Source organism: Anomaloglossus baeobatrachus, unplaced genomic scaffold (assembly GCF_048569485.1).
Source record: "Anomaloglossus baeobatrachus isolate aAnoBae1 unplaced genomic scaffold, aAnoBae1.hap1 Scaffold_98, whole genome shotgun sequence".
Lineage (NCBI taxonomy): Eukaryota > Metazoa > Chordata > Amphibia > Anura > Aromobatidae > Anomaloglossus > Anomaloglossus baeobatrachus.
In genome coordinates this window covers 34,711-46,280 of record NW_027445382.1, presented here as the reverse complement: position 1 = coordinate 46,280, position 11,570 = coordinate 34,711, and positions in this window count along the sequence as shown.

The window sequence follows — 11,570 nt, the reverse complement described above, 5'->3', positions numbered from 1 at the left end:
CCTTATAGACAATACTGGGAGCTCTGAAATCATGAACCTCAGTGCAGCAACTCCGATCTTGTCATCCCTGTAGTGAGACAGCTAGAATGGAGTTGCTGCAGGAAGGACGTCCTTATAGACAGTACAGTACCCAGAAATCATGGACCTAGGGGCAACAACTCCGATCTAGTCATCTCTGTACTGAAACATCTATAATGGAGTTGCTGTACACAGGACATCCTTATAGACAGTACAGTAAGCTCAGAAATCATGAGCCTTATTGCAGCATCTTCAATTTAGTCACCTCTGTAGTGAGATAGAATAGAGTTACTGTACAGAGGACGTTCCTTATAGACAGTGCTGGGAGATAAGACATGAGCTTCAGTGCAGCAACTCTGATCTAGAGCCTCTGTGGTGAGACAGCTAGAATGGAGTTGCTGTACAGAGTGTTTTCCTTAAGGCCCCGTCACACTAAACAACATCGCTAGCAACATCGCTGGTAACGAACAACTTTTGTGACGTTGCTAGCGATGTTGCTGTGTGTGACATCCAGCAACAACCTGGCCCCTGCTGTGAGGTCGTTGGTTGTTGCTGAATGTCCTGGGCCATTTTTTAGTTGTTGCTGTCCTGCTGTGAAGCACAGATCGCTGTGTGTGACAGCGAGACAGCAACAACTAATGTGCAGTGAGCAGGGAGCCAGCTTCTGCTGAGGCTGGTAACTAATGTAAACATCGGGTAACCAAGAAGCCCTGTCCTTGGTTACCCGATATTTACCTTTTATACCAGCCTCCCCCGCTCTCACTGCCTGTGCTGCCGGCTCCTGCTCTGTGCACATGTAGCTGCAGCACACATCAGGTAATTAACCCGATGTGTGCTGTAACTAGGAGAGCAAGGAGCCAGCGCTAAGCATTGTGCGCTGCTCCCTGCTCTGTGCACATTTAGCTGCAGCACACATCGGGTTAATTAACCTGATGTGTGCTGTAACTAGGAGACTGGGGGCTGGTCACTGGTTGCTGGTGAGCTCACCAGCAACTCGTGTAGCCACGCTCCAGCGATCCCTGCCAGGTCAGGTTGCTGGTGGGATCGCTGGAGCGTCGCAGTGTGACAGCTCACCAGCAACCTCCTAGCAACTTACCAGCGATCCCTATCGTTGTTGGGATCGCTGGTAAGTTGCTTAGTGTGACTGGACCTTTAGGCCAGAGCCACACTAGCATAAGGCATCGGATGCGATATGCTAATAGCACTCGGATCAGGCTCTACTGTGAGTGTGAAATGAGTGTCATTATACAGTGATCCAATCCAGTGATCGGATCACAGGTGCAGAGGAGAAGGAAGTATTAATCTCTCCATCTTCTCCATTGCTTGTCTCTGCGTATGTCCAGATGTCATCTGAGCGCAGTGCGATGTTTCACACTGTTATGGTTAATATTTGATATTGAGTTTTGATCATCATTTAAGCAATTTATATATGTTTAATAATTTTGTATTTTTTTATTAGCTTTATAAGTGTTATTCATAAAAGCAATAGCACTGGGTGTAGTCTCTTTAAAGAGGCCTTTGTCTAAAGTTTCTTTGTTACTGAAGGTCCAGAAAACTGGACAGATCTGGTTTTAAGGAATTCAGCAGGATCCATAATTTACGATTTTGTTATTTCCAACTTTCATTCCATTTTTGGTCATGTACTAAGCCGTCCCCTTATCTTTTGTGGTTTTAATAAACTACTGTTTGGGCATCTGAGATTCAGACAAAGCCTGGTACACGGACATTGACTGTGTGTTCTTGTGTTTGTCTCCGATGCATCGCTATTAATTGGACCAACATTGGCAGATCTGGAGATCACTTTGCATCTCACCCTAAATTAGCTCTCCCAGGAAAGGGGTTTCCACGACAGAACATGGTGCCTGAAACCCAGGATGGTTAACTGGACCTCTCTGTGACCCGACTACAAAGACCTTCCCAGGAACCACTGAACAAAATCCGCGGTGAGTAACCCATTGTGTTACAAATGTTTCAGTGCTTTCTGGAGGTCCGAGACGGGTACGTAGTGGTCCAACAAGACCATTCTTATCAAACCTCTGCCAGTGTTTGGATTTTGTGTGTATGATTGGAATAATAGAGATATGCCATCTGTGATCTGTTATATGTATCAATGTGTTTTTAAATGTGCGAATGATTGTTGAAGGAAATTGAATGAAGAGTATATCATCTCAGCAGTTGAAAGATTATATGTTGTCCTGTGTTTTCTATATGACTGTTATGTCTGGAATTATATTTTAATCTATGAGGATCCTTTAATGTGGGACTGATTGATCTTTGAGTGACGGATGTATTGTAAAAATGTGATAAACCATTGTGCTGGCGTTTATGTTCTCTTGTATTTGCATTTAAGATAGGAATTGGCTTAATAGGAGTTGTAGTTTGTAATCATGCAGTTTATCCAGACAAAGAAACATATAGCCAGAGAGGGAAAACTTATTGTACATTTTATTTTTGGAGCTGCGCCCTCTACAGGACAAAAAAGGGAACTTGTTGAGTAGTTGAAATCTGATATGCTCTGGTCTGGATACACTGTCTCTTTTGTGTTTGATGTAATCTGTTTGAGTCAGAGGTAGATGGAGATTTTGTAGGAAATTAGCTTAGTCTCCCATGATATATTATATTGAGACGTAGAAGTAATCCCAATAACTGTTGGTAGTAGAGTTTATGAGTTGTTATTTGTTTGGTTCTGTCTCAGAATTGTACGGGTACAAAGGGCTGGTAACCTGATGCTTCCTAGAAATCCTTCTCTTGCGAGAACAGTGGTTCTGGGAGTAGAAATCCTTCTCTTGCGAGCAAATTGGTGCTGGAAGAAGAGTAGAGTCTTCTGCGGTTAAGACTCTATGGCCCATTTCAGTTCTACGGTTAACTGCGGGCATTGAAGTTGCAGTCAGAGGACTGGCAGCTATAGGACGTAATCAGCCTCAGAGGTACCACCCATGTCCCTACAAAGGATACAGAAGAAAGACAAAAAGGAATGAAGCAATGGATTGATGCAACATGTTATTGGAATTTTTTTGTTTTGGGAGACGTTTTTCTGCAAATGTGAAGACTGTTTGAAAGATAAAAACAACCAGGTTAGAATGTGGTAAAGTATCCAAGCGTCTTTCACTGAGTGACCATAAATCAGATTAAACCATTCATGGTGGTGTATATGTAATCTGTGATAGTATAAAGGCCCAGGGAACCCTGCAGTCTCTATAACTGATGTAAAACCTGCACGGCCTCCCCCCTTCAGCACCCCTGCCATATGCAGGATCATTGGGATAGACCTGCAGACACTGTGGCCAACACAGTCCCTCTGGAGCTAATATTGCGTGTTCTGTGTTTCCCCATGCCGAGGCATATTGCCCTTGCTACCCAGATCCTGAATCTCCTGTAAAATTACCCTTACACTTAGAACATATCTCCAGGGTATTCAGGAGGTATATCTGGCCACAGGAAAACCTAATCTTGGTAACTTTCCAGAGAATGGAGTTTAACAGAGGATTAGACACTGGTTTTAGGCAGACTAAGCGACAAGATATGTTGCAGATTGTAGCATAGGACCATACTCAGTTTTGGGTATGAACATAATGATAAGAATCATGGACTATTGCTGCGGTGTGTTATAAATGCCCATAGACCTACAGTCCAGGGCGCTGTACCAGTCTCCCAAAGTGGAGCAATATGAAATGGATGTATTTGAGGGAAATATCCCCTGGGGAGCTGAACTAGAAAGGAAAGCGTTAAGCTGGTGTCACACACAGCGACAACGACAACGACGTCGCTGCTACGTCACCATTTTCTGTGACGTTGCAGCGACGTCCCGTCGCTGTCGCTGTGTGTGACATCCAGCAACGACCTGGCCCCTGCTGTGAGGTCGCCGGTCGTTGCTGAATGTCCAGCTTCATTTTTTGGTCGTCACTCTCCCGCTGTGACACACACATCGCTGTGTGTGACAGCGAGAGAGCGACGAAATGAAGCGACCAGGGAGCAGGAGCCGGCGTCTGGCAGCTGCGTTAAGCTGTAACCAGGGTAAACATCGGGTAACCAAGGGAAGACCTTTCCCTGGTTACCCGATATTTACCTTCGTTACCAGATTCCGCCCTTGCTGCCAGTGCCGGCTCCTGCTCTGTGCACATGTGGCTGCAGTACACATTGGGTAATTAACCCGATGTATACTGTAGCAAGGAGAGCAAGGAGCCAGCGCTAAGCAGTGCGCGCGGCTCCCTGCTCTCTGCACTGTGACATGTAGCTGCAGTACACATCGGGTTAATTAACCCGATGTGTACTATACCTAGGAGAGCAAGGAGCCAGCGCTAAGCGCGGCTCCCTGCTCTCTGCACATGTAGCACAGCGACGTTATGATCGCTGCTTCTGCTGTGTTTGACAGCTAAGCAGCGATCATAACAGCGACTTACAAGGTCGCTGCTACGTCACAGAAAATGGTGACGTAACAGCGACGTCGCTGTCGCTTAGTGTGAACCCAGCTTTAGTTTGGCCCCCCTGAAGCCAAGTAGAAGAAAAGGGAGGGGTAGAGGGGGAATCCACCACAAGAAGGAGATAAGAGACTAAACTACATGAATACACAAAAAAGTGAGGAGAAAAAAAAATAGCCTATATGTAACCATTATAGAGGAGAAATAACACAATCATTTTTATTGATAACAAGTAAAATGGTGAAGTGGGTACAACTGAGAAAGGGCAGCATCACAACAATCAAAATATGTAAAAGGAATATTTATAATGTTGGATTATAAAGGAATGTTTATAATGATGACCACAAGCAGCAATGTGAATAGACCCGTATTGACCTATAATGATACAAAAAGCAGCATGAGTTATAAAAAGTAACATGCTGCGTGTGTATGTAAGGCAATGAGCTTATAGAACAGGATGGAATGATGGTGAAGTATATTACAGCAGAAATGTATGAAGAACCATACAGAAGTAACATGCTGCGTGTGTATGTAAGGCAATGAGTTTATAGAACAGGATGGAATGATGGTGAAGTATATTACAGCAGCAATGTATGAAGAACCATACAAAAGTAACATGCTGCGTGTGTATGTAAGGCAATGAGTTTATAGAACAGGATGGAATGATGGTGAGGTATATTACAGCAGCAGTGTATGAAGAACCATACAAAAGTAACACGCTGCGTGTGTATGTAAGGCAATGAGCTTATAGAACAGAATGGAATGATGGTGAGGTATATTACAGCAGCAATGTATGAAGAACCATACAAAAGTAACATGCTGCGTGTGTATGTAAGGCAATGAGCTTATAGAACAGAATGGAATGATGGTGAGGTATATTACAGCAGCAATGTATGAAGAACCATACAAAAGTAACATGCTGCGTGTGTATGTAAGGCAATGAGTTTATAGAACAGGATGGAATGATGGTGAAGTATATTACAGCAGCAATGTATGAAGAACCATACAAAAGTAACATGCTGCGTGTGTATGTAAGGCAATGAGTTTATAGAACAGGATGGAATGATGGTGAAGTATATTACAGCAGCAATGTATGAAGAACCATACAAAAGTAACACGCTGCGTGTGTATGTAAGGTAATGAGCTTATAGAACAGGATGGAATGATGGTGAAGTATATTACAGCAGCAATGTATGAAGAACCATACAAAAGTAACATGCTGCGTGTGTATGTAAGGCAATGAGCTTATAGAACAGAATGGAATGATGGTGAGGTATATTACAGCAGCAATGTATGAAGAACCATACAAAAGTAACATGCTGCGTGTGTATGTAAGGCAATGAGCTTATAGAACAGAATGGAATGATGGTGAGGTATATTACAGCAGCAATGTATGAAGAACCATACAAAAGTAACACGCTGCGTGTGTATGTAAGGCAATGAGTTTATAGAACAGGATGGAATGATGGTGAGGTATATTACAGCAGCAATGTATGAAGAACCATACAAAAGTAACACGCTGCGTGTGTATGTAAGGCAATGAGTTTATAGAACAGGATGGAATGATGGTGAAGTATATTACAGCAGCAATGTATGAAGAACCATACAAGAGTAACATGCTGCGTGTGTATGTAAGGCAATGAGTTTATAGAGCAGAATGGAATGATGGTGAGGTATATTACAGCAGCAATGTATGAAGAACCATACAAAAGTAACATGCTGCGTGTGTATGTAAGGCAATGAGTTTATAGAACAGGATGGAATGATGGTGAGGTATATTACAGCAGCAGTGTATGAAGAACCATACAAAAGTAACACGCTGCGTGTGTATGTAAGGCAATGAGTTTATAGAACAGGATGGAATGATGGTGAAGTATATTACAGCAGCAATGTATGAAGAACCATACAAAAGTAACATGCTGCGTGTGTATGTAAGGCAATGAGTTTATAGAACAGAATGGAATGATGGTGAGGTATATTACAGCAGCAATGTATGAAGAACCATACAAAAGTAACATGCTGCGTGTGTATGTAAGGCAATGAGTTTATAGAACAGGATGGAATGATGGTGAGGTATATTACAGCAGCAATGTATGAAGAACCATACAAAAGTAACATGCTGCGTGTGTATGTAAGGCAATGAGTTTATAGAACAGAATGGAATGATGGTGAGGTATATTACAGCAGCAATGTATGAAGAACCATACAAAAGTAACATGCTGCGTGTGTATGTAAGGCAATGAGTTTATAGAACAGGATGGAATGATGGTGAAGTATATTACAGCAGCAATGTATGAAGAACCATACAAAAGTAACACGCTGCGTGTGTATGTAAGGCAATGAGTTTATAGAACAGGATGGAATGATGGTGAAGTATATTACAGCAGCAATGTATGAAGAACCATACAAAAGTAACACGCTGCGTGTGTATGTAAGGCAATGAGTTTATAGAACAGGATGGAATGATGGTGAGGTATATTACAGCAGCAATGTATGAAGAACCATACAAAAGTAACATGCTGCGTGTGTATGTAAGGCAATGAGTTTATAGAACAGGATGGAATGATGGTGAGGTATATTACAGCAGCAATGTATGAAGAACCATACAAAAGTAACACGCTGCGTGTGTATGTAAGGCAATGAGTTTATAGAACAGAATGGAATGATGGTGAAGTATATTACAGCAGCAGTGTATGAAGAACCATACAAAAGTAACATGCTGCGTGTGTATGTAAGGCAATGAGCTTATAGAACAGGATGGAATGATGGTGAGGTATATTACAGCAGAAATGTATGAAGAACCATACAAAAGTAACATGCTGCGTGTGTATGTAAGGCAATGAGTTTATAGAACAGGATGGAATGATGGTGAGGTATATTACAGCAGCAATGTATGAAGAACCATACAAAAGTAACACGCTGCGTGTGTATGTAAGGCAATGAGTTTATAGAACAGAATGGAATGATGGTGAAGTATATTACAGCAGCAGTGTATGAAGAACCATACAAAAGTAACATGCTGCGTGTGTATGTAAGGCAATGAGCTTATAGAACAGGATGGAATGATGGTGAGGTATATTACAGCAGAAATGTATGAAGAACCATACAAAAGTAACATGCTGCGTGTGTATGTAAGGCAATGAGTTTATAGAACAGAATGGAATGATGGTGAAGTATATTACAGCAGCAATGTATGAAGAACCATACAGAAGTAACATGCTGCGTGTGTATGTAAGGCAATGAGTTTATAGAGCAGAATGGAATGATGGTGAGGTATATTACAGCAGCAATGTATGAAGAACCATACAAAAGTAACATGCTGCGTGTGTATGTAAGGCAATGAGTTTATAGAACAGGATGGAATGATGGTGAGGTATATTACAGCAGCAATGTATGAAGAACCATACAAAAGTAACATGCTGCGTGTGTATGTAAGGCAATGAGTTTATAGAACAGGATGGAATGATGGTGAGGTATATTACAGCAGAAATGTATGAAGAACCATACAAAAGTAACATGCTGCGTGTGTATGTAAGGCAATGAGTTTATAGAACAGGATGGAATGATGGTGAAGTATATTACAGCAGCAGTGTATGAAGAACCATACAAAAGTAACATGCTGCGTGTGTATGTAAGGCAATGAGTTTATAGAACAGGATGGAATGATGGTGAGGTATATTACAGCAGCAGTGTATGAAGAACCATACAAAAGTAACACGCTGCGTGTGTATGTAAGGCAATGAGTTTATAGAACAGGATGGAATGATGGTGAGGTATATTACAGCAGCAATGTATGAAGAACCATACAAAAGTAACATGCTGCGTGTGTATGTAAGGCAATGAGTTTATAGAACAGAATGGAATGATGGTGAAGTATATTACAGCAGCAATGTATGAAAAACCATACAAAAGTAACACGCTGCGTGTGTATGTAAGGCAATGAGTTTATAGAACAGGATGGAATGATGGTGAGGTATATTACAGCAGCAATGTATGAAGAACCATACAAAAGTAACACGCTGCGTGTGTATGTAAGGCAATGAGTTTATAGAACAGGATGGAATGATGGTGAGGTATATTACAGCAGCAGTGTATGAAGAACCATACAGAAGTAACATGCTGCGTGTGTATGTAAGGTAATGAGTTTATAGAACAGGATGGAATGATGGTGAAGTATACTACAGCAGCAATGTATGAAGAACCATACAGAAGTAACATGCTGCGTGTGTATGTAAGGCAATGAGTTTATAGAACAGGATGGAATGATGGTGAGGTATATTACAGCAGCAATGTATGAAGAACCATACAAAAGTAACATGCTGCGTGTGTATGTAAGGCAAAGAGTTTATAGAACAGAATGGAATGATGGTGAAGTATATTACAGCAGCAGTGTATGAAGAACCATACAAAAGTAACATGCTGCGTGTGTATGTAAGGCAATGAGTTTATAGAACAGGATGGAATGATGGTGAAGTATATTACAGCAGCAATGTATGAAGAACCATACAAAAGTAACACGCTGTGTGTGTATGTAAGGCAATGAGTTTATAGAGCAGAATGGAATGATGGTGAGGTATATTACAGCAGCAATGTATGAAGAACCATACAAAAGTAACACGCTGCGTGTGTATGTAAGGCAATGAGTTTATAGAGCAGAATGGAATGATGGTGAGGTATATTACAGCAGCAATGTATGAAGAACCATACAAAAGTAACACGCTGCGTGTGTATGTAAGGCAATGAGTTTATAGAGCAGAATGGAATGATGGTGAGGTATATTACAGCAGCAATGTATGAAGAACCATACAAAAGTAACACGCTGCGTGTGTATGTAAGGCAATGAGTTTATAGAGCAGAATGGAATGATGGTGAGGTATATTACAGCAGCAATGTATGAAGAACCATACAAGAGTAATGGTGTAAATGTAAGGTGCTAAAAAAAAAGAGAAAATGTGCAAGCAGTAGCAATGGTAACTGTGTCAGCTAAAAAGACTGAAGGTATGTCAGCCATGCTGCATAGGAAAATAACACATTGGTTCTGGACATCACACACCAAGATGTCCATAGCGAGGTACCATCCTCTCACACAATGTGTGGTTTTGTGATTAGTGTGACCTTCATCAGGGTGTGGAGTTATCGCAGCCCTAGAGGCTTTAAAGGCTTAGACTACAGCAATGTAAAAGGTTGGGCTTGTGGGCAAAAAGGGTTTTTTTTTTTTTGAGGGGACAAATGTCCCAAAAAGGCAACAACTACTATCGTGACCCCCACCACCATAGGAAACTGACAATTCAGATGTCTCCCACAACCCCATTGTCATCACCCGGGGACTACATTCACTGTTCCTATTTTGTGACCCAGGTTTTAGTTTTCTCATATTCACTTATTAAGTTAAGGACAGACGTGTTGCAGAAAATTGGGACCTGCATAGAATTTACCCTAATTGGGCCCAAGGTGACCACCCCCCTTAAAAGAAGGCACCCTGTGTAGTCTCCAAATCCTGACTGACAATTCCCAAAGCTAGTTGTTTGACTCGAGAATAAACCCAGACAGTTGTGGTCACATAAGCAAAATAGACGTGGGAAAAACCTTTAACCCTTTACCGCCACAAGCAGGTTGGATATATAGCCGGCGTCCTCACCCAAGAACGGGGGACGCGCGCGAAGTAAACAGCCAGCCGTGATCACCCCTGGCAACTACAGCCTGGAGTGATCATGTGCGGCTGTATTCACTGCTCCCCGCGCATCATCATCAGCGCGGGATGCAGTGAATCAGTGCACATTAATCACCGTTCCAGAGGTGGGAAGAATGCCAGCTTCCAGTCATGCGCAGGAAAAAGAAGAAGCCAGACTGCTGGACTGATGTCATGCATCGCAAGTTCACAATGTAAGTTATTTATTTGATTTTTTTACTGCTAATTACCATTGTTTCAGTCCAGTTGTGGCTTTATACAGCAGGGAGGAGCATTCCTTGCTGTACTAAGTTAACATTGGAGCGATTGATCTGTCAATGGCCCTTTAAACATATTGTACGGCTCTCGCGGAATTATATTTCAAAATATGTGGCGTTTACGGCTCTCTTAGCCAAAAAGGTTCCTGACCCCTGCTCCAGAGTATTACTCTGGGATACTACATTCAGTTATTACAGTGACCCCTGCTTGTGTAAGAGCTGGGCAGCTGTTTCAGGACTCTATTAGAAGGACAGAGGACATAGTGTTAAGCTGCCCCCTCACTCCAAGCTCCTCATGCTGTATCTGAAAGACTCCAACAGGCTCAGACCCACCATCTTTCAGTATAAAGGCCGGACAAATATTAAGTTTTTCCCTCTTTACATTCCCCCATAATGCTCTCAAACTGTAATGGTCTAAATCCAGCTGCATGATTAACAGTGGATTGTAGAAAAGGGAGGAGAATATTTGGATGGGGAAGTGGGAGGGACCATGAGCCAAGACCTGCCCCTGAGGGAGGGACCATGAGACAAGACATGCCCCTGAGGGAGGGACCATGAGACAAGACTTGCCCCTGTTTTTTAAACTAGCAGATGAAGAAGTTCAGTTTGATATGACACATGACTGTCAGGCATTGGTGGAGGCAGAAACAAAGGACTTGGCAAATATCACTGATGTACCACTCACTAACCCCTCTGCTGAGTATTTTATAGATGGTTCCAGAGCTTTGGACAATGATCAAGGACTGTTCATCACCGGGTATGCAGTGTCCACAATGGTAAGGCAGTAAGAACCACTCCCTTCGAGCTACTCTGCGCAAGAGGTTGAGCTGAAGGCATTCGCTGTAATGTGCAGTCTGGGAAAAGGTAAGAAGAGTAATGTATTTTCGGACTCACAATACGCTTTTGGGGTAGCACACGACGTTGGCGTCATTTGGCGGAGCCGTAATTTCCTGAACTCTGTTGGCAAACCCATAAAGTATGCGCAGGCGGTAGAGCAGCTACTCGCAGCACTCACCATTCCCCAAAGGGCAGCCATAGTCAAAGTATCGGCACACGCACGGGAACAAACTCTCCTTGCAGTAGGGAATGCACTGGCCGACAAGCCGGCTAAAGAAGCAGCAAGACTACCTCTGACAGGAATACTGGCCATAACAGATATAGCCCTCTAAGGGAGCTTAGTGACCGAGA